Below are 24815 nucleotides of genomic sequence, written 5' to 3' on the forward strand. Positions count from 1 at the left end.
GAGAGTCCTGTCTACATTACAATTACTGAGATTATAGAAGCTCGCCCAAATCCCCAAGCTGCCCCTGTTGTGTGTGTGTGTGTGTGTGTGTATCTTGTGCACATCCTTTCTCCCTCCTGTTAAATGTACAGAACCTCACTTCCCAGTCAACCTCATCCCAGTTGGCCCTACTCTCTGATAGAGCTGGGAAGGAATTCCAGAGTAGAGCAAATGGTGTTTGTGTACCATTAAATCTCTGTTCCCCACCTTGATGTCTTTTTTTGCCCTCACTCCTAAATGCTTCAGCACACATTTCCTAAGAACAGGTCCAGTCTCCTACATAATCATAGTAAAGTTATTAAACCTAGGAAACTCAACAATGACACAGTCTTATCAATTGATATTCCTTACTCAAATTTTGCCAATTGTCCAATAATATTCTTGATAGCAGTTTTTTCCCAATTGGGATCCATTCCACAATATCATGCTACATGTGGTTGTCTCCTTAGACTTTTCTATTCTGAAACAATTCCTCAGCCTTTATGTTTCTTGGCCTTAACATTTTTGGAGGGTAGGTCAGTTCTTTTGTAGAATGTTTTTCAGCTTGGATTTCTGATATTTCCTCAATGTTGGATTCAGGTAGTATTTTTTGGAAGGAAGGAATATCGTAATAGTGATTTTGTGTCCTTCTCAGTGCGTTGTATCAGGAAACAGGTGGTATGAGTTTATTCTACTATTGATAATGTTAGTTTTGATCACTTGGGTAAGGTGCAAATACCTTGAAACTATACAAATACTGTTCTTCCTCAAATTTTTACCCACTAATGTTAGCATCCAATGATAGTTTCCAACTCCATCATTCCTTCTTTATTTATTAGTTGGCATTCTACTCTGAAGAGAGCTTTTACTTTTCTCCTGTTTATTTATTTATCTGTATATTTATTTATATCAGTTTGGACTTATAGAGAAATCCCTGACCCTTAGATATTGAGCCTTCTGTGATCTTCCCCTGCAATGAATCACTAAGAACCACCCAATAGGTTTGGAGTTTCCTGGGGTGGGGATATGGGAGGGTAGATGAGCACAAAAGTCTTCACAGCTATAGGAAATTTGTAGTCTTATTCCAAAACCAAAGTCTTTACCTAACCTAGAAGTTTGGCTTCCTTCACTTTTACTCACAAGTTGACACTGTAATCCTTCCTTTGAGATAAGAAACCCAGATAGATCACATCATTATGGCCCAAATGTCAGTTCCCAAATCAATAGTAAAAGTCTTATCCTAAAGGCTGGAAGATGTTCCAAATGTTGAAAAAGTTTACCTTCCCATTATAAACCAAAAAACTCAATGGGTAAATCCCAGTGGCTCCTTATGCTTCATATGTTTTTCAAAGGAAAAATGTTTCTATCCAATTTATGATAGCATCTGGAGCTCTTTTTAAAACACTCTGTTTTGGGGATCTCTGGGTGGTTCAGTGGTTTAGCGCCTGCCTTCAGCACAGGGCGTGATCCTGGAGTCCCGGGATCAAGTGTCAGGATCGAGTCCCGCATCGGGCTCCCTGCATGGAGCCTGCTTCTCCCTCTGCCTGTGTCTGCCTCTCTCTCTCTATGTCTCTCATGAATAAATAAATAAAATCTTAAAAATAAATAAAACTCTCTGTTTAGCAACTTTGAGAGCAGGGCATAAGACTGCCTGCCATATTGTCAGTATTATACCCATCCACATTACTGAGAAATCATTTTTAAAAATTTGGCAGGGCGCCTGGGTGGCTCAGTTTGTTAAGTGTCTGCCTTTGACTTAATGTCATGATCTCAGGGTCCTGGGATAGAGTTCTGCATTAGGCTTTTTGCTCAGCAGGGAGTCTGCTTCTACCTCTCCCCTCCCCTCCCCCCAGCTTATCTCTCTCTCTCTCTCTCTCTCTCTCTCTCTCTCTCTTTCTCTCTCTCTCTCTCTCTCACACACACACACACACACACACTCTGTCTCTCTCTCTCTCTCTCAAGTGAATAAAATCTTTTTTAAAAATTTTAACAGAGTTTAGCAAGGGATTGTGGTAGCTTCATTGCCAAAGTCTCAGTATTCATAATTTGCTACATGGACTTACTCTTTTAGGTTGTGCTTTATTAATTTTTTTAAATGAACCTCTTAATTAAGTGGCTTGCTAGTAGCAAGGTTTAATAGGGTTTCTCATTTATTTTTTATAATATGAAATTATCTGTCAAATACATAAAGTCAGAAATAAATGATAAAACATGTTAACCTGTATTCTTCCCCTCTGCATCTACCAGTGCAACAGTGAGTCTTTTTTGGTTTACCATACTGACAGGCATGGTTCAGGAAAGTGATAAAGTAACTAGAAACCACATGAAAAATGGAGATGCTTTAGCATGTGTGCTGACGTGCCTGCTAAACTAATTGAGATTACCCTATGGTCCTAGCTTGAATACAGCAGCCTCATTTCTTTGTACTGCCTTCATTTCCTTTTCAAATAGCTACAGAGATTACTCTATTGCTCACTTTTGCCTGTGGCCGGCTGGGCAACATTAATTGCTGTACGACTAGGGAATTATGCTGAGGGAATTCATGAGTATGTGTGACATTTATGTTAACTGCACAGGCTTTCAGCCAGGCCATCTAAACCTTTAATGTTATTTATAAACTACAGTTTTAAATTAGTCCATACAGCCCATGTGAAAAATATATGTACATAAGAAAAAGAGTTTTTTAAAATTTTGATCTTTCTTCAGCAGATATGTCCAGAGGCTAATAAGCCATGTTTCACTTTTACTTTGCATAAGATTCAGTGATGTATCCAGTCTTTCTGTTCTCTGTGTTAAGCTAGAAGGTTAACTCCTGAAGTTGTCATTAAAGAGAAAATGGATAAAATTTCCAGGTATTTATGCATCAATGAATGAACAAACTAGAATTTATAAAGAAATGCATCATTTCCTTTTTTACCATAGCTTTTTTTTTAAAATCTAGTTAAAAAATCAATCCATGCCCATAATGGAAACTTCAAAAAACGCCAAAAGAATAATGACATTTAATATTCATCCTTGATTTCACTAGCCACTGTTTGTAGTTCCTCTCAACATTTTTGGAGTATTTCTTTGAAACTTTCTCTACGAATATATAACATACACCTTGATGCTTTAAAAATGGTTAAATCCCTATTTTGTGTTACAGTTTTTTTTTACCTGCTTTTACATCTAACATGTTCTTGTATTTCTCATGTTGTAATTTATAAGTAGTAGCTTTAATGGCTGCACAGTTACTTTTTAAAAGTATTCTCCTCAGGGCAGCCCCAGTGGTGCAGCGGTTTAGCGCTGCCTGCAGCCCAGGGTGTGATCCTGGAGACCCGGGATCGAGTCCCACGTCAGGCTCCCTGAATGGAGCCTGCTTTTCCCTCTGCCTGTGTCTCTGCCTCTGTCTCTCTCTCTGTGTCACTCATGAATAAATAAATAAAATCTTTTAAAAAGATAAAAGTATTCTCCTCAGTTTGGAATTTTTAGGCTGCTTCTGATTTCATACTACTAAGACATATACTTCTATAGACATCTGTATCTAAAAAATCATAGTCTGTATTTTTTGGTTATTTCCCTGGAAGCTGTGCTTTGTTAGAGCGAAAGCACAAACAAATCTGGATACATTTCCTAGAAAAGAAGTGATGCATTTCAGCCCTGTTAAATTCCTTGTCATTTGTGACTCTTTTTTGGTAAAGGAATGACGAGTCAGGTTCACATCCCACTATAGCCCACAACCTTGTCCTCGCAAGGGACAGCATTATTAATTTGGACCATAGTGGTTGGCCCAAATTGTGTTTTCCTGTCTTTGGATGTGGAAAACAAGCCAGGATGGCACTTGCCCAAAAGTGATCCAAGAATCTTTTGTACAGAATGTTATGTTCAATAGAACAAAATTTTAAAATAGAAGCTTTATGAAGGTGAAATTTGTGCCTGCATTAGAAAGGTAAAGTCTAATCTCACATGCCCACACTAGTTCCTTCCAACATTTTTGCTCACTCTTCTATAGACACACAACTTTAATGACCTGAGAAAGACTTTACACTCTGAAAAGAGAGATAAAGGAAACTCAAGACTATGAACTCCTTTATCACAGCGATGCATGTAGATGCTCACACCATTCTTCACTGTCAATTGCAGAACTCTTTGTTCATCTTTCAAAAAGTGTCTTTGTGTTTCTCAGAATGAGCTGGCTCTCTCTCTCTCCCAGCTGTTGGAAATGCAAGAGAACTTCATGGAAAGTAAGAGTATATATGTTCTCCTGTAAGGTTAGAGGTGAGCTCCTGTCATTTAGCCACAGTTTCCATCTGCTCTCGTGTGCACTTCTGCCGCAGACATTGTTACAGTGGTGGGACACAAGTGTCTCTCTTAAAAGTATTGAGCTTCCTGATCCTGGAGAAGCACAACCCAGCACCTTTAAAGGACCTTTTCTCTCCTGGCTTTGCTCTGACTGATTTACAATGTGACTTTGAAAGCAATAAGGACTTGTTCTGGAAAAGATGATAAATGACAACTTATAAAGATATGTACACTATAATAAGTTATAGTGTAATAAGTTAACATAAGTTAGAAAGAAAAAGAACGAGAAGGCAAAGGAGAACATGGATAGACACTAAAAACTAGTTGGAGGTTAGGTTACTATGCAAAATGTATACCATTACCATTTAATAATGTTTTATTGAATGCCTAATATTTGCCAGGAGCTCTGGACAGGGTTCTTAAAATTAGTTGCAACGCATCAGTGGTCCATGACTCTATAGTCAGCCGTCACCATTTTTAATGAAAAAGGATATGAAGGTTAGAACAGAGTAGAATAGATAATATCACAGGGTATTGCACAAAATAAAGGCGTTATTTACTAAAAATGTATGTTTCAAATGTATATGTGTTTGTGAATTGGGTCATCATTTAAAATGCATTTCTTATCATGGCCATAGTAAAAGAAAATGTGAAAACCAGTGCTTTACAAGTATGCACATACCTAGGGCTGAGTTTCCTAGAAGCCAGTGAGAAGAAAGAAAACAATAGTTACACAATTTTTGCTGCAAGAGAAACAATTTTCCCTATTCTTCACGAAGAGAAAAAATTAATGACGTATTATACAACCTCTTTAGAGAAAATCCTCGTAACTTAAGGCTGTTTCTCTGGTCTCCTCCCTTCTCCCACCCTATAGAGGTGACAGCATTGCTCTACATTCTGCAAGATGTCTGAAATTTTTCCTGATGTATTATTTAGTTCCTATCACAGTTCCTTACCATGTCTGTGTTCTTATCTATACTAATACACATGTGATATTTCTTTAAGTTTTCATAAATAAACTTATACTTTGAAGTGCAACAGGCATATACATTCCATTAAAACATACGTTCTAGGGCAGCCCAGCTGGCTCAGTGGTTTAGCGCCGCCTCAGCCCAGGACGTGATCCTGGAGTCTTGAGATCGAGTCCCATGTCAGGCTCCCTGCATGGAGCCTGCTTCTCCCTCTGCCTGTGTCTCTGCCTCTCTCTCTCTCTCTCTTTCCCTCTGTGTCTCTCATGGATAAATAAATAAAATATTAAAAAAAAACATATTCTCATGAATAAATAAAATCTTTTTTAAAAAAACATTCTATTAAAAATGGTGGTCACTTACTAAGATGGTTTCATTCATCATGGATCATTAATGTGTTGCAATCAAATATAAAAATCATTAACATACAGCTTGATAAGTTTTCACAAAGTATATACAACCATGTAACCACTAGTTAGATCATGAAATGGAACACTGACAGCAAGTACACACTCTCCTCATGCCCCCATTCATGCTTTCCCCAAAAGAGTGGACTCTCCTAGGAAACTAGAAATTTAATTTCGCTTTGTTTTGAACTTTATATAAAAGGCTCATGCAGAATGCATTTCTGCCTGACTTATTTTGCTCAATGTTATGTTTGTGAGACATTCCATCACTGTTGATTTATATTCCATTGTATGCATATTGCAAATTTTTATCCATTCAGCTATGATGAACATTTTAATTATTTCCAGCTTTTGGCTATTATACAAAGTGCAGCTCTGGACATTTTTGTATAGGTTATTACTGAAATGTGTACATGCTTTTGTTGGTTTTGAGGATGGAATTGCTAGTTCATAATCATATATTCAGTTTCGAGAAATACTGTAGAATAGTCAAGTGGTTATATTCTCACCAGCGGTATATAAGACTTCCCATTTCTCCTTACCTTCTCCAACACTAGGTATTGGCAGTGTTTTTGTTTTTTATTTTATCTATCTGGTGGTATGTATAGATACCTCCTTGTGTTTTTAATTTACATTTCCTTGATAAATGATGAGGTTGAGCACTTTTTATGTGCTTGTTTTCACTTTAATGTCCTCTCATGTGAGGATACCAAGTTTTTTGGCTATATATTTTTTAAAAGATTTATTTATTCATGATAGACATAGAGACAGAGAGAGAGACAGAGAGACAGAGAGACAGACACAGGGGGAGGGAGAAGCAGGTTACATGCAGGAAGCCCGGCATGGGACTCGATCCTGGGACCCCAGGATCGCACCCCGGGCCAAAGGCAGGCGCTAAACTGCTGAGCCACCCAGGGATTCCCTGGCTATATTTTTTTATTACCTTGTCTTTTTCTTTTCTTTTCTTTTCTTTTCTTTTCTTTTCTTTTCTTTTCTTTTCCTTTTCTTTTCTTTTCTTTTTTCTCTTTTCTTTTCTTTTCTTCTTTCCTTTTCTTTTCTTCTTTCTTTTCTTTTCTTATTTTGCAGAAAGATTGTCATTTAGTAAAAATGTGGGATTTATTAGTCAACTACAGTCACAATACAGTCACTATGAACTTCCCCTTCTGTATCCATCCCGCCGAACACAAAACAGAGCAGTGTGTCAGTCTGGCTTTCCTCATGTGAGTCACCACCTTGTCTTTTTCTTATGGATTTATAGGAATTCTGTATATATTCTGAATTTGATTCCCTTATCAGCCATATATATTGCAAATATTATTTTGCACTTTTCACTCTCATAATGGTGAACAGAAATTCCTAACTTTAATCACATATTTTTCCAATATTGTTCATCTCTGTTTTGGAGTTTTTTCTTTATCTTTTTCCTTTATTGTTAGTGCTTTTTGCGTCCTATTTAAAAAAAAACTTTGTTACCTAAAAATCATTAATATGTTACCTATGTTACAGTTAGAGCCACAATCTACCTGGAATTGATTTTTCTGTATCATATGAAGTCAATGATACTACTATTTATTCAAAGCCACCCCTTTTCTTGCTGCAATACAATATCATCTTTAATGATCAAAGATATATTGGTGGGTCTGTTTCTGGACTCCATTTTTAGTTCTTATGATCTATTTGTTTACCTTGTGTCAGCGGCATACCATGTTAGCTAATATAGATTTATAATATTGAACTGGTACTATTGTAGTATTAAGTTTTCTCATGTTCTTTTTCAATGTTGTCTTCTTGGTTCATTGCTTTTCCACATAAATTTTAGAATTAGTTTACTAACTTCCACTAAAAAATAGTTATGTGGTTTTGATGGGGATCATTTTGAACTAATTTGGGGAGAATTGATACCTTTACAGTATTGATTTTTCCAATCTATACTTGTGTATTTCCACCTTCTTTTTTATTTTCAGTAAGTTTGTGTAGTGTTCTGTGTAGAAGGCTCTCATATCTTTTTTAGAATTAATTTTTAGATATTTTATATTTTATGCTAATATAAATGTTATAATTTACTGAATTTTATATTGTAATTGTTTGTTGTTGCTATACAGCAATCCAGTTGAGTTATATATGTTGATCTTATATCCAGTGACCTCACTAAATTAACTTATTATTTTTAATAATTTCTTTGTAGATCTTTTGGGTTTTCTCATACAAATTATAATGTCAAAGAATAGTCATGGTTTTATCTCTTCCCTTCTTCATTTTTTCCTTATTGCAGTAGCTAGGACTTCTAGTGAAATGCTTAATAGAGATGATTATATAAGTTATGTTTGAGTGTTTTCTAGTCTAAGTGCAAGGCTTTCAGTATTATTAAGTAAGATATTTGTTATAGGTTTTATCAGATTGAGAAAGTTTCCTTCCAATCTCAGTTTGCTGAAGGTTTTTATTGTAAATAGATTTGAATGATAGCAAATGCTTTTTTCTGCATCCACTGAGATAATCATATGCTTTTTCCATTTTATCTGTTAATAGGATGCTTTATGTTGATTGATTTTCCAATATTAAACCAACATTCTATTTCTAGAATAAATTCCTCTTGCTCATAGTGTGGTATCAGTTAAAAAACATCTCAGGATTCAGTTTGCTAATATTTTGTTTAGTATTTTTTTCCTAAATTCATATGGGATATTAATTTGTAAAGTTATTTTTATAATGTTCTTGCTGAGTTATGGGATCAAAACTAGGTCGACTTCATAAAATGAGTTTCATGTAATGATTTGAGATATGATCCCTCTTTTTCCTTATTTTAGTTGAACTACGTAAAATTGGTGTGGTGTTCCCTTAAGTGTGTGGTAAAATTCACCAATAAAGCACTTCAGTACTGGAGAACATTTTGTGAGGAAATTTTTAAGCACAAAAAAGTCAATTTCTTAAAAGATATAGGACTATTCCCATTTGTATTATTGTTTTCCTATTTGGACAATTTTCTTTTTTGGTGGTTTATCCATTTGATCAATATTTTCAAATATTGGGCAGCCCCGGTGGCGCAGCAGTTTGGCGCCACCTGCAGCCTGGGGTGTGATCCTGGGGACCCGGGATCGAGTCCCACATGGGGCTCCCTGCATGGAGCCTGCTTTTCCCTCTGCCTGTGTCTCTGCCTCTTTCTCTCTGTGTCTATGAATCAATAAATAAAATCTTTAAAAACAATATTTTCAAATATTGCCATATGTTTATATATACTCTGATCATTTTAATGTCTGTAAAATCTATAGTGATTCCCTTTTTTATTCCATATTTGTAATTTTTGCCTCCTCTTCTTTTTTCTTGATTAACCTGGCTATATAGGCTTATGGATTTTATTAGTATTTTCCAAGAAGAAATTTTTGATTTGGATTATCTTCTCTACTACATCTGTGTTTTCCAAATCATTAATTTCTAATTATTATTTTTTCTTTCAACTTTGTTTACTTTAATTAGGTATTATCTTTATGACTTAATGAGATAGATAAATAAGTCATTAATTTTAAAACTCTCTTTTTTTCTAATAGATGCATTTAAGTATATGCATTTCCCTCCAAGGACACTTTTAGTTGCAGATTACACTTTTTTTTAAAGATTTTATTTATCTGTTTATTAAAGAGAGAGAGAGAGAGAGAGAGACTAGAGGGAGGGGAGGAACAAGCAGTCTTCTTGCTGAGCATGGAGACTGACACAGGGCTCAATCCCAGGACCCCAAAATCATGACCTGAGCTGAAACCAAGAGTTGGTGGCTTAACCATCTGAGCCACTCAGGCACCACAAGCAGCTTATACATTTTTATATGTTCTGTTTTCTTCATATTTTGGTTCATACTATTGTTTAATTTTCATTACACTTTACCTTAACCCATGGGGTTATATAGAAGTGTAATGCTTAATTTCAAACATCTGTAATTTTTCTAGTTATTGTTTTATTATCAATTTCTAGTTTAATTCTTCTGTGGTTAGAGAACATATTCCATATGACTTTTGATCTTTGAAATTTTTCTGGATTTATTTGTTGCCCAGAACATGGTGAATTTTGGTAAATGTTTAATGTGCATTCTGTTTTCTATAGTTGTTAGCTACAGTGTTCTAAATGGATTAAGTCAAATTTAGTAATCATATTATCCGTATCTACATCCTAACTCATCTTAAAAAGAATGTTCTATCAGTTACTGAGAGAGGTACACTGAAATCTCCCACTCTGCTGGTGAATTTACTTGCTTTTTTTGTTTGTTTGTTTTAGCAATGTTGGCTTTATATATTTTGAAACTTGGTTATCAGATACGTTCAGATTTTAAATTGCTATGTCTTCCTATGGGTTGATTTTTTTTTATCATTATGTAGTATCCCTTTGTATCTCTAGCAGTATCTCTTATCATTATGTTAATTTGTCTGATATTAATATAATTCATGTGTATTTCTCCAGTCCTTTTTTTCTTTCAAATGTTGTGTCCTTATATCCAAAATGTGTCTCATTTAAGCATCATTTAACTAGGATTTTTTTTATATTTAGTACATGTATATTACGTGAAGTGTTTAGTCTATTTGTATTTCATGCAAGTACTGATATATTGGGGTTATAACCTATGATATTAGTACTCTTTGATTTTTTTTATTTTCCCCAGCTGTTTAGTGTTTCCTTTCCTCTCTTTTGTTTCCTTTTTTAAAAATTAATGAAGCACTTTGTCTCGGTTGTTAGTCATATATTCTTTTACTTTTTTTTAGTGCTTACACAGAAATTACAAATTGTATCATTAATTTATTAGTGGATAATATGAACTGTGACTGCCTACTTGCCAGAAAATTTAAAGGTTTTAGACCATTTTAATTTCATTTACCCCTCCAACCTTTTGTGTTATTGCTTATAGTTCATACATTTTAAACTACACGAAATTACAATTGTTTTAAAGAGTTAATATTCATTTAGATTTGCTGCATATTTTCCATGTTTATTGCTCATCATTCCTTCCTGATTTCCAAGCTCTCATCTGGATATTTTTTTTCCTTCTACCTAATTTATTATGGGTTTTTGTTTTTTGTCCATGGTCTGTTGGTGGAATATTCTCTTAGGATTGCTTATCTGAAAAAGTATTTATTTTTAAACAGTTTTGTTAAGATCTGATTCATATAAAATAAGCTGAGCACATGTAAGATATATAATTTGGTAGATTTTGAAATATGTTATGGTGATATATGATATCACCACAATCACTATAATGAACATATATATCCATTTGCACCAAAAGTTTCCTTATGCCCCATTTGAACTTTGAGGGCATTTGAAACAAGCCCATCATTTCCTGGACCTTTGCATTGAGTTCAGCATGGAAGTAAAAAAAAGGTCTTCCAGTTTCCTGGGCCAGTATAATAATAGCAACAACAGCTAACACTTACATCATGTTTATATGTACCAGACACTGTTCTAAGCACTTCACATATTTTAGTACTTGATTTGTTGAGTTTACTCTTCATCACAACGTTATGGATTGAGTATGATAATCAGGCCCATTTTACCCTTGAGGAAGTGAGGTAGATACTAGAAGATGTCTGAGGGCATAATCAAATATGAGCATCCTTTGACCTGGTGAAAATCTTCTACCTGGAGATTCACCAGCGTCTCAATACTAAGCACAAATGTTTTATTTTTAATCTTTTTTATCTTCAAAAATTTGGAAAATATAGGTAGGTATACAGAGTAAAATTTAAATCACCAATAATCCAACCACCCAAAGATTACAACTTCTGGCAATTAATTGTATCCTTTGAGTCTTTTGCCATTATAGATAATACCACATGAACATCTTTGCCATCATGGCTTTGTATGTAGCCATAATCATTACTTAAGAAAAACTCTAAGAAGTAGAAGTGCTGAATAAAAGAACATGAAAAACATCGGGCTTTTAGTGCACTCACTAATGTTTTACTAGTTGAATGGGTAAAGATGGGGGAGAGTACACAGTAAGTAGATAAGTATCAAGGTGAATGAATGTCAAAGAAGTCACATGTAAGGAAGAATATTCCAATACCAAAGTACAGGTAAGAAAGTTTCCAAAGGAAGTCTGGCATGATGATTTTGTATATCTATTTTTTTCCTTTTAGAAAGAGAAAATAGATTTTATTTATTTTTTGAGAAAATTGATTTTACTTATTTTTAATAAATAGCTTTCTTTTGATAGATACCACTGGATTTAGAGATGTATAGCCTTTTGCTGTCTCTTTCTTTGTTATTACTGTTAATTATGTTGCTCTAATTACAATTGTGTTCACTCAATCAAAAGAATCATTACAAAGTTCATTCTGGTATAGAATCTGGACTGACAGCCTCAATGCCCAGCTTCTGCTATTGCTCCTTCATGGGTAGCGGTTTCCCTGCCATGCTTTGTTTGGAGATCCTCTGGGGGTGGTTCTCTGGAGTGATGAATGCCATCTTTGTTTAAGGGGGCAGAGGGAGAATAATCTAATTCTACCAAAGAGACAACAGTAAACCGATCCTGTGTTTCCATTGCTGTTGGAAAAAGAACAGTAAATGACAGCAAAATTGAATAGCTTGATACTTGCATAGTATAAATTACCCAGCGGAAGAGATGTGTTGAGAAGGAGAGTGAGGATTTGATCTCTGCCTTTCAGTTTGCAGTCATTGTCAACCACGAAGTACAAAAGTTGGCCCAACAAACCTTGGCTTCATCCAGGAGGCCAGGGAGAGAGCCAAGAGATTTTTTTCCCCCTGCAGTTGCTTAGGATTGGTCTTTTGTGAATGTTTACATCGGTGAATAAAGTTAAAGTACTTTAGTCATTTTGCTACAGTAGTGTTTTTCAGACTATGGGCTGTGCCCTATTAGAGGGTAATGAAATCAATTTAGCAGGTCATTACTAACTTTTCTTTAATGAAATAGCATATAAAATAGAATAGGATAAGATAGAGTTGAATGGAATAGAAAATATCCAAGTGCAACACACAAGTAAGAATATCATATTGTAGTGGGATGCCTGAGTGGCTCAGCAGTTGAGCATCTGCCTTCAGCTTAGGGCGTGCGTGATCCTGGTGTCCAGGGATCGACTCCCACATTGGGCTCCCTGCAGGGAGCCTGCTTCTCCCTCTGCCTGTGTCTCTGCTTCTCTCTGTGTGTCTCTCATGAATAAAGAAGTAAAATCTTTTAAAAAAATTATATTGTAGAACTTTTGTTTTAGTGAGATATGTATGCACAATCTACATATATGTACATGTGTTGCAGATTAAAACATACTTTTAATTGTGAGTCATGGTTAAATAATTATAGCCAGGAATTTTTTACATTTAAAGATGGGGGTTTTTTCCTGGAAATATTTTTGTATATAGACAGATTTCCAAAACTTGTTTAGAGTTGAACAGATTGAACTTTAGGGTTCGGGGCTGAGGTGAGCAGAGAAAGTCCTCATATTGACATGGACAGTAATTATAGTCTTGCTGATCAAAACTCCAAGTAGAAAAAGGGCGGACAGTTTCCCCTTTGCTGTCCTGCCTGCTGCCGCCTTCCAGTGTAGTCAATAAACTTCTATCTCCTTTTACAAAGAAATCAAAACAAAACATCCAAGTAGAAAAAAATCTGTCTTATCTGAATCCAACTTTATTGTGGTCCTATAGAGAAAGCAACTCTGATAATGACACTTCTTTTCAAACATCAGCTAGAAAACTCCCCAAGGTGAGAAAACCACCATAGTGCCATTCAAATACCAAACCAAAGGTCACCAGACTGACGAGAGGATGGCTCATTTTAATACTGAATACTTACTTGCCTGTGATTGGAACTAAGAATTTACCAGTGAAGTTACTAGTAGTTGATTGTAATGACATGTGCTAATTTCACATTTTTATGATGATAATTTCATAATAAAATAAGTTTTCATGGATCAAAGTTTTTCCCTCTAATTCGGCTTTATTTAAATCTGTGTTAACTGCTTTGAGTTAACATTAACTAGATTCATGAACTTGGGTAAGATCTAGCTGATGGCCCAACTGTATGTAAGTAAGTTCCTCAAATGTGGGAAATATGCATATAATACATATATACAGGTCATATCAGTATATATAATACATTCTGCCAATGATATATCCATTCATTGGTACTTCATTCTTATGAAACTAAAGAACAGTCAATACACTAAATAAAAATAGTTACTCTAGAAGAAGGCACTGGCTGCCTGGGGTGCTAGTTGAGAAAGATTTGGAGATGGTATTTGGACTCAACAATAGGAAAGGTTGCATTTGAATAGTGATATCTGTGATGAACATAGGTGGTATTTTGGAAGCATGGATTGATTTTTCTCTGTTTTATAGGGGGAAGGAAAGGAATAGCAGACAGATATAGCCCAGAATTAAACCTTTTAGTATCTCTCATTCTCATTTTACTTCTGTTTACATTCATCTAGATTATTTGTTAAGACGGTGCCTCATAAATATTTGTCTGTTTACTCCTTTCTTTACCACTCCCACAGTTACATTTTCAATCTTCACTAAAAGGAGTATTAAAGAATCTTTCTAGATCACTTCCCTGCTGCTGGTGCTTACAATTTTTGATAGGATCAGGAGTCATGGGCTCCATTGAAAACCATGTGAAAGCTATGTACCATCTCTCATAAAACTGAATGCTAACACAAACTCCTGCCAATTTGTTCAGAAGAGTTGCAAATTCTCTGAGGCCTGCACTTTATTAAAAAACCCCTAGTCTAGCTGTCTCCCTCCAATCTACGTCCCTCCAATCTCTATCAGAGTGACATTCCTAATGCATAATTTAGATCATATTACTCTCTGCTCAAAACCATCTTGTTTCTTGCCTTTGGAACAGGAGTCCAGTCTGCTGGATTGGTATCCAGACTCTTTCAAGCTCTCACTTTTGTAGCCCCATTGCCCCCTGCCTCCTCCTCCCAAGTACACAATCTTCTAAGTTGAACCAGAATACCTGCTATTTCCCCCAATACTGTCTTGTACTTTCTTTCCGTAGTTGCTGCCACCTGAACATCCTCTGCTACCTGAACATCCTCTCTCTCTTTTACCTATGCAGGCCCTTTCTAACCTTCAAGCCCAGTCTTTCTGATTCTCAGTATTCTGCGAATGGAGCCCTCAGCAATGAGTAACACTTAGTATAGTGTCTTGCACATCATCATGATGTATTTCCCCTTTGCCCTCAGATCTTTCCCCAGCATTACTGAGAGGCTGCCCCTAAATGTTGTACTTGCTGACCAGTTCCCTGAGTCAGTTGGCCTCCATTTGGGTTCAACCCCTGGGAAGCCCTGGAGGGAGAATGGAAGATTGAAGGAAGAGAGAAGCCAGGATATTTCTTCCCCACACTCTCTGCCTCATACAGTATCTTAAATGAAGGCAGTGTCTCTCCTCTAGGGCTTCAGCTCCAACTAGAGAGGCCCTTTGAGCTTCTGCTGGCTGACCTTGGACCCAGGGCTCCAGTATTGATACTCTTTTTTGTATCAATAGGATTTCCCACAATTATTCGGCTTCTGGACACCTTATTCTCCTCTTTGCCTTTATATCTTTCCCTTCACCTATGTAATGGATTTCCTACATTTTAGTCCTTCCGGTTAAATACTTAGACCAGTTTAGATTTTCCTGGTTGAACCTTAATTGATACTGAATTTTATTACCTAATTTTAAACCATCTTCTATGTGGGTATCTTTTCTTTGTTTTGTTTTTGTTTTTAGTGAACCAGATGTATATCCTGTGTCAGTTATCTAGTACTTGATAGCATTGAATGGGGTTACTTGGTGTAGTAAAAAATTACCTCAAAACTCAATAGTTAGAAACAATTGGCATTTGTAAGTTCATGAGTCTGAGGGTTGGCTGGGTGGTTCTTCAACTTTCAACTGGGCCCACTCCTATATATGTGTTAGCTGTAGGTCAATTAGGTGGCTCTGCTCATCTTGCCTGGGCTCCCGTACTTACAGGGCCGACTAGTCTAGGCTGATCCAGTATAGCCTTGGCAGGGACAGCTAACATGAGTCAACTTCATTCCGTGTTTCTCAACCATGACAGGCTAGCTGAGGCATCTTCTCATGGCAATCACAGAGCAGGAGAAAACACGTAAGCATAACAAGAACTTTTTCAGACTTCTAAAAGCAGCATCTCTGCTTATATTCCACTGGCCAAAGCAAGTCAGATGACCAAAATCAGAATCAAAGAGGACAGTAAACTAGATTCAGCCTCTTTAGTGCAAAATTACATGACAAAGGGGTAGGTATAGGGAGGGGTAAAGAATGTAGGCCATAATGCAATATAGTCTATCTTAGACTTCATAAGATTAGATAAGAGAGCTGAGACTAGAGACATAGAGAGATTAATAGAGAGATAAACAGATGACATTATTTTTTTTTGCCAGATTAACCCTTTTAAAACAAAATTTTGCAATAAGATACACATGGTATATTCACTTATTTGTTTGGTATGGTTCATTTGTACATAGTTACTGACTGAAAAAGAAATTGACCAAGTAAAGAGCCATTTATAAATAACATATTAATAAACCAAGTTAAAGGAACTTTATTTATCCTTTAACCTTCAATTTGCATTAATCGGGAGCAGTCACGAGAAATTGTGCCAAATTCACCTCAGGTCAGATGGCTCAATAAAATGAACTGTTTCATGCCTAGAAATAAATATATTCCAAATATAAATATGAATCAGTTACAAAACAGATTCTTTTGAAAGTACAAAATAACCACACTGTTAATATATTTGTGCCTCAATTAAAAATGTGTAAAGAGTACACATTCTAGGCTAAAGTTGTCCCAGGGAGTGATTCTCATTTTTGCTTTGAATCTCATATAAACAAACTGGGTAGGCTCCTTTGAGCCATGAGCAAATTCATGGCCCCCAGTTTTCTAAGGAGAAGAATAATTAAAAATGGGAATGTTTAAGTTGGAAAGGTCTGGGGCTTGACTTTGCTACTTTAAATTTCCTTCATCACTGAGAAATCACTTTGAATTCGTCTACTTAAAGTACTCTAATATGGTTTGCTCTTGGTTTGAGGCATGCCATGAAAGAGATACTATTGGGGACCCCTGGGTGGCTCAGTGGTTTAGCGCCTGCCTTCGGCCCAGGGCATGATCCTGAAGTCCGGGGATCAAGTCCTGCATTGGACTCCCTGCATGGAAACTGCTTCTCCCTCTGCCTCTCTTTCTCTCTGTGTCTCTCATGAATAAATAGATAAAATCTTAAAAAAAAAAAAAAAAAAAAAAAAAGAGGTACTATCTGTTGGGATTATAGCAAAATTTGGAAACACCCTCAGTCACACTGTTTTTCAATTTCCTTCTCTACAGTTTTATCTTAAAACCTGGGCCTGTTCTTAGTAATTCAAAGTGAAGCCCATGACATCGTACTACCAGGATGAGATTCCTAGCTAGCTTTTTCACTGTTTGACTTTGGGCAAAAATGTTAAACCTTCCTGTGCCTCTCTTTTCCTCATCTGAAAAATGATCATATAATCATTGTGAGGATTTAACTAAGTGAAATTGGGGAAGAGATTAGCACAACTCAGCCTACATACAAAATGTCCTTAATAAAGTTATGTATAAAATGCTTCTTCTTATGAATCATTACATGAGAATTTTTAGGTTGTTTTCATTGAGTCAGGTTCACATATGTTTTTTCAAAATCTAAATCAGAATTATATCCTCAAAAAATAAATGAGATTCACTATTATTTTCATACAAAAGGCACTGTTTGTTTTTAAATATCAACATCAAGGATAGTGGTGTATATTTACTTGTATTCACCATAAAGCCACAACGACAGTTACAAACACTAACTTCTTCTTGGGCTTGTCAGTTTATTCTTTGAGAATGCTTTTAGAAGATCCTTCTTAAAAATGTCTTGGTCTTCAACCTCATATTCTCAGATTTTATGATTTTCTAGCAAACAGTGAGGTGATATTGATGGCTTGGGATTTCAAGTCTATTACAAGAGCAGTGGACAGAGACTGGTGAAAGTAGATAAACACAACCTCAAAGTCTTCCACCATGTTGTTTTAAAAGGAAGGAAAATTAATAATAAGCCAATCAATTTTTAACAAGTATATTTTGCCCTTTAACACTCTTAGTGTTAGACTAACACTTAGACTCCTTCTGCATGGAGTCATGGTGTAGAAGAGCCACTGTTAAAACAAGAGACACAGCATTTTGAAGAGCCACCGTCCATCACAGAGGAAATTCACACATCCGCACATGCATATGTACACCCACACAGACCTAGCAATCACTTTAATGATATAACAAGTGCTTTTATGGTGCTATAAATGTAGGATGTTGAGTGAAAAGACAATGACTGAGCATATATTCATCCAGCTACAGGGAATGGTACAGACCAACATGGTTAGCTATACCATATACAATGTTGAGTCAAAAATGCAGAATGATATATACACAAACAGAGATTCATATCATAGAGGTAATTTGGAAATGCACACTGTTCGTTGTCCTGGATACATATATTGTATATGTTTTAAAAAAAGTGGACTAGAAAAATACAAACAAATTCATGGTCCGGCCTTAGAGTGTGGTCGCCAAGATTATACCCATGCTATTTTTTAATTTTTAAAAAAAGCAGATATGACACATTTTATCAACAGTCCATTTCAAGAAGTGGGAATGCAGACATTTGCTCTACTAATCTCTGTTTTTCTAAGTTCCCTCACAACAACAAAAATTGTGGGAGCACAGTTAACTGAAAAGCAGCTTCTTGCTTGCTATACAGACAGACAGTTGGAGCCACCATCAGCTGCACAAGTAGATGCCACAGTCTGTTTGGCCATCTCTTTCATCTATTTATACTTGTGGGAAGTGTCCACAGCATAATCATAGCTGGACACAATCTATAGACAGCTCCATAGTTCAAAGCCTGGATATGTCCCCCTGACGAATACCTGTCATTTCATCACAGGGCACGGCTGATGCTTCTGTTGGTTGAGACTTATCCTGGAAATTGTCCTCTGAGGCCAGTCAGGCCTTCTTTAGCACGAAATCTCTAAACTGTTTAAGATTTACATTTGCCCTTTAACCATTTTCCCAGGCTGGCAGTCTAAAATTCCTGAGTCTTGTCTACAGCAAGGCAGGTCTTTAGGATCCCCAAACATTGTCCCATGCCTACAATGTGTTATTAAACTTATGTGTTCAAGTTCCTTTCTCTGAAACCATCTCCCCTTTGGAATGAGATTTTTATCTTAGTCTATTTGCATTTATTCAAAATCAGAGACAGCTCTGAAACCAGACCCTATTTAAACATAGAAAGAAGAGCTGTTGCAGATTAAACAAATGTTGGGGGACTTAAAAAGAAGAAGGAAAGAAAGAAAAACAAAAACAAAACACTTCTATTTACCTTCTTGTGTTTCCTTTTTTTCCAGATCTGCGGTTTCCTTCCCATTGGCCAGCCTGTGTGGGTGCCAACTTCTGCACGTGATTTAATGGATCAGAAGGTCAGATGTCAAGCTTGACTTGGCTGTTTGCAGACTCGTGATCTTTATGATTAATTGTCACTCTTTAGCACTAGGGGAATTACCTTCTAATTCATGCCTTTGCTGCGGTTGTTATTTAACATACTTTTGACCTCTAAGTATTCTGGAGGAATATAAAACATTAAATGGGCTGGAAAAGCATAATGGAGAAAAGGAAATCTGCGAGAATTAATTTAGGGTGAGAATAACAATCAGACAATGAGAGAGGGGAGCTGTATTTTATTTGTTTGTTACATCGGGAAGTTGTACTCAAGGAAGATCCAGCAGTCCTCTCCAGCTCCCTTTCGGTTGAGTGCTAAGAAAAAGGGTCAGGAATAGCTGATCAGTGGGTCGGTCAGAGCACTGAGAGGGGATGGGGCTCAGCACCTGCACAGTGCACATTCCCTTGCTTCCTGGGCAAGCCCTCAATGCTCCCACTGGTCCCCAGATGTTTGGTAATGTCAAGCAGCCTGTTTGGAAGGTTAGGTTATAATTTGGAACTCAGTTTGTTTACATTATTATAACAACAGTTTCAGTTTGTCTCTGCAGTTAAGATTATGTCAGCACTTTTCCTTTCTGTATTTATTATTTTTAGCAGTTTAAAAGCTAACCGTGAAAAGTGGCTTTCTGGCTGTCAGGTGACATTCAGGCTGGGCCAGGGGCTGATGGAGTCTATAGAAATGCTCATGGCTGTGAGAGTCAGGTCTTTTGAATGCTGTCTTTGTACCTCCCCTTGCCCGGGGCCTCTGGCTTATTGTCTAGGCGCCTCAGTTGGGGTGGCGCTATCTGATGGTAACCACTACTAATATTACAGTGCTCGGTGCCCAGGCCCTCCCTGGGGGCCCCCAGTCTGGCTGCCTCTGTCTCCCAGCCCTCCCTCAAGGGAACCAGTCAAAAGCTCTCATATCAGAAAGCACTATTTGCAATTTATAGAATGTTTGAGGGAAAAGTATCAGTAAGGATCACCTGGGCCTGCAGTTCTCTAACATTTTTTTTTTATAAACCCTTTGCCCAAATGAAATCTCCCAGAGAACCCCAATTTGTAAGATGTGGAAAAAGTACATCTGTTCCGTTTGAAGGTGAGGAGGGTTATGGCAAACCCCACCCTTCAGCCTCTTCCTCACCCACCCCAGTCAGGATGACTCCTCAGGCACCCCACCCCCTTGCAAGAGACCTCCCAACTCTTCAGGATCCTGGCACACCATTCTTACAAGGCGATCCCTTCCACTTACAGATAAAGAGGTGATTTTTATACATACTTTAGACATGAAACATTAGACACTAAGACACAAAAGAGTACCCACTGTAGTCATCCATTCTCATATGTCTCTAGAGAAGGCAAAACTCATCTGTGATGATAGAAACAATATAGTAAGTATCTTGAAGAGAAGAAGAGATTGATTTGGAAGGGACAGAAGAGAATTTTCTGGAATAATAGAAATGTATATCTTTCTAGAAGTGCAGGCTACACAGCATTTGTCAAAACTCCTTTGTGCTTTTTACTGTCCGTAAATTATACCTCCATCAAAAAATAAAAACAAAGAAGGAAAATAAGGCAAAAAGATAAATGAATTAGGCATTTAATAAACAAATACTGATGAGCTTCCTTAAATATTGAAAATACTAGTGAACTTCCTTAAAGCTAGGTAGACTATTTATTGAGTGGGCTCTAAGGTCATTCATTATGCAGTTTCAGAAGACAAGAGGCCATGCTCCTCTTCCAGCACATTCTTTGTTCAATAATCACCAAAACCAGGGGAAACAAATTTTCTCAGAGAATACCAGAGGATGGAACCATTAAATACCTTTTGGGATCTTCTAACCTGTGATGTGGCTAAAAGGTAATATGTGGGCAGTCTGAGAGTGGAAATATTGAATATAGTACTTGATTCATGCATTCCTTTTGCATGTACTATACATGTACTATTAATAATGCCCTAGAAGGTCTTTATAATGTTTTAATTCTTTGCTCCCCCTCATCTCACTGCTTTTCTATCACCTATAAAATGCAAGATTCTTCTTCCCATATCTTAGCAGAGTAGAACTTCTGGTGACTAAGGTTGGAATTCAGGCCTCAAGTGACACTTGTAGAACAGGGCTAATTCATGTACTGTCTTTCTGCTTTAGGCATGTGTTGAGTATTCTCACAGGATTGCACAGAATACCTGTGCAATAGACACATTGACCCTTAAAAAATACTTTCTTTTTTCTGAAATACTTTGACCCAACTCTATTTAAGCTTTTCTATTTTTGTGTTTTAGAAGTCCTGCAGTAACATGAAAGGTAATTGTTTGCGGTGAAATGCAGCTAAGGGCGTAGGCCAATGCCAGATGGGACCCAGTTAAGAGCCTCTGCATTTAGAGCCTCATGAGAAGACTAAGCTGGCAGACAGAAGAAAAATATTTCATTTTGTTTTAGTTTTTTAGTCTTTATTTTTAATGGTTTTAAAGATTTTTTATTTAAATTCAATTTAATTAACATATATTATTAGTTTCAGAGGTAGAATTCAGTGATTCTATCAGTTACATACAACACCTAGGGCTTATTACATCACATGCCCTCCTTAATGTCTATCATCCAGTTACCCTATCCCCCTTCCCCCACACCACTCCCTTCCAGCAACCCTGTTTGTTTCTTAGAGTCAAGAGTCTCTCATGGTTTGCCTCCTTCTCCATTTCCATCTTATTTTACTTTTTCTTCCCTCCCCCTATGTTCATCTGTTTTGTTTCTTAAATTCCACATATGGGGGCACCTGGATGGCTCAGTCAGCTTGGCAGCTGCCTTCAGCTCAGATCATAATCCCAGGGTCCTGGGATCGAGCCCTGGGTTGGGCTCCCTACTCAGCAAGCATTCTGCTTCTCCTTCTCCCTCTGTCCCTTCCCTCCCCCAGTTGTGCTCTCTCTCTCTCTCTCTCTCTAATAAATAAATTTTTTTAAAAAAATTCCAACATATGAGTGAAATCATATGGTATTTCTCTTTCTCTGACTAACTTACAGGAGGGAGGGACAAGGCAGACAGAGGGAAAGGGGCTTCTGGACCCTGAGATGATGACCTAAGCCAAAATCAAAAGTTGAACACTTAACTGACTGAGCCACCCAGGTGCCCCAGAAAATGTTTTTGAAAGAAAATGATGGCAGTGTTAGGAAATGTAGAGAGGGGCTCATGTGGAGCCAGAGCAAGAGGGATTTGAAGATACTCAAATGTTTCAGCCTTTGAGGCTATGCAGACAAATTCTACTACTTGAGTGATTTCCCAAAAAAGGGCCAAGGCCTATTTATCTCACAAGGTTGATCCACATTAACAAAAATTTAGTTCACTAATGAAGCCATGGCAAAAAGGAACCATCCATAGAAAATAACATTTTAAATAACCAGAACCTATTTTAACCCACACATTCCATGCTTTGCACATACAAATTTCCTAATCAAATCAAATTTAATTGAGCAAGATTTTTATTTAACCAATTTAGTTTAATGTGCATAAGAGCAGAAATGAAATTACACGATCTAAGAGTTTGGGCCGAATGTGATTTTTTTGCAATTTTATGCCCATTTAAAAGGAACTGTTTCTTCACATCATTAAGAGTCAACTTGTCTAAATAGAAACTACAAGATGGAAATTGTATGTATTTCCCATCCCAGTGATTTGGGGACTGTGATTCTTCTGGAGCCAACGTTCTTAAAATTTATGCATGTATGTATGTATGCATTTATCTATAGGTCACGTGGTCTTAGGACAATGCAACCTGTGTGTAGTCAGATCCTAGTTATTCATGAGAATGAGGATAAAATGTCAATAATTTAAGTCCAATCTATTGATATTTTTTCCCAGTGGCTTCTAAAAATCAGTATCAACCATTCAGCTGATTATAAGGGGCTGTTAACAACTGGGAAAATATCCAGATTTGAGTTATATCCCATTTTCCTTCCTCAAGTATTTTTCTTATGATGCCATTGGGATAATAACTGAAAAACAGAATGAAGGAAAAGTAACAGGCACTTTAATATGTATATTATTATTTTTATTATTATTGATTACTAGACAAGAAAAATGAGAGTAAAATGAACAGAAGCAATAAAGACATAATTTTCACAGTGGCAGGGTGCGGCTTGAACTCAGGTCTTTCTTTCTGTAATCCCCTAAGAAAAGAAGCAATGACTCAGAACTACTCATAATATTACACTGACTGGATTGGAGAAGTAGCTGCATTTGTGAAGAGAATAAGCTATTATTTGGGGCCTACCCATAACAGAAAACCACAAATACAGTGACAAACGCTCAAAAGTTTGTTTTTCTCTCCACAGCAGCGAAGGTCGTTCTACAACAATCAAGGACTCAGGCACCTTCTATATTTCTATACTTCTATTCTTACCACATGACTATATCCTTAAGGTTACCTCATGGTTCAAGATAGCTCTCAGGAAGCAGGAAAGATGGGAAGAGGGCAGTGAAAGGCATCCATCACTGGCGCTATGTTTTTTCCTCTTTAGGAGGCCTTACCAGAATTCCCACCCCACAACTTTTACCTACATTCTACCAATTCCTAGTTGTAAAAGAAGCCGGAAAATGTAGCTGGGTACTTTTCTATCCAGAAGTAAAATTAAATTTGGTAAAAAAAAAAAAAAGAATATCATGGACTAGGACTAGTAGACCTAGTCACAGTTAGGCAAGTATGAGAAGTTTTTCAATTTTGGAGAGGAAAAGAATGATCAGGGTGGTTCTTTAGAGGAAATGATCTTGTAGCCAACTGCATGATGCATAAAAGGGGGAGCAGTAAAAAGTAGCTATGAGGGATGCCTTGGGGACTCAGTTGGTTAAGCACCTGACTCTTGATTTGGACTCAGGTCCATCAGGATCTCAGGGTCATGAAATCAAGCCCCACGGCAGCCCAGCATGCAGCTTGCTTCAGATTCTTCTCTCTGTTCTCCCTCTGCTCTTCCCCTCCTCCCCTCTAAAAAGAAAAGTAGCTTTGGGGACTTCAGTTTGTGGTGATAAGCTTCTTATTAGTGAAGTTGCATTAGGGACAAGAGAGATGAATGTGATAGAATTTGTGAAGAATGAACTGGCCAAAGAGAATATATTTATCAACTAACTGTGTAGTTCAAAATTGTGTTTCCGTAAATACACACACATACACACGTGTGTGTGGGCTGTGTTTATGTATATAAATACATTATATACGTGTATGTGTATGAGGATAAATGTATATGTATGTGTATGAGGATATACGTATGAGGATACATATATAGGAATGGCAACCCAGGAAAGACATTTAGATAAACTTCTAAGACACAGGATCCGGATAAACAAAAAAGTTACATGGTACTTGTCTATACAGAAAATTGGCTGGGAATTTATGATGCATTTTCTTGGCAATGGATAAATAACACATGCATGCATACATAAATACATGTATGCATACCTACAACACAAACATAAAACTATGCTAGGCCTCCGTAACACCAATAGCAATGATCTTCAGATTTTGGCATCCCTAAAAAAAGAAAAAGGAAAAACAAAAAGGGGCTAAAAATAATAGATTTTAAAAGGAATGAGAGGAGAAGGAGCTGTAAAGATAACTGAGAAGTCATCATAAAAAGCCAAGCTAGAGAATGAAGGAAAGTCAGGATGGAGAAGGAAACCAGTTTTTC

The 24815-nt window shown here is 36.8% G+C and overlaps 1 protein-coding gene across 50 annotated transcripts in view; it reads left to right on the forward strand.

The window, feature by feature from the left end:
- THRB (thyroid hormone receptor beta) overlaps window positions 1–24815 on the forward strand; it is a 372815-nt gene that overhangs the window by 138092 nt on the left and 209908 nt on the right. For all 50 annotated transcript variants that reach the window (XM_026006411.2, XM_072726693.1, XM_026006409.2 and 47 more), the window contains one exon: window positions 19075–19146. The gene's annotated coding sequence lies outside the window, so the exon portion shown is untranslated. The remainder of the gene's footprint in view (window positions 1–19074; window positions 19147–24815) is intronic.

The sequence above is a fragment of the Vulpes vulpes genome, chromosome 11 (assembly GCF_048418805.1).
Source record: "Vulpes vulpes isolate BD-2025 chromosome 11, VulVul3, whole genome shotgun sequence".
NCBI lineage: Eukaryota > Metazoa > Chordata > Mammalia > Carnivora > Canidae > Vulpes > Vulpes vulpes.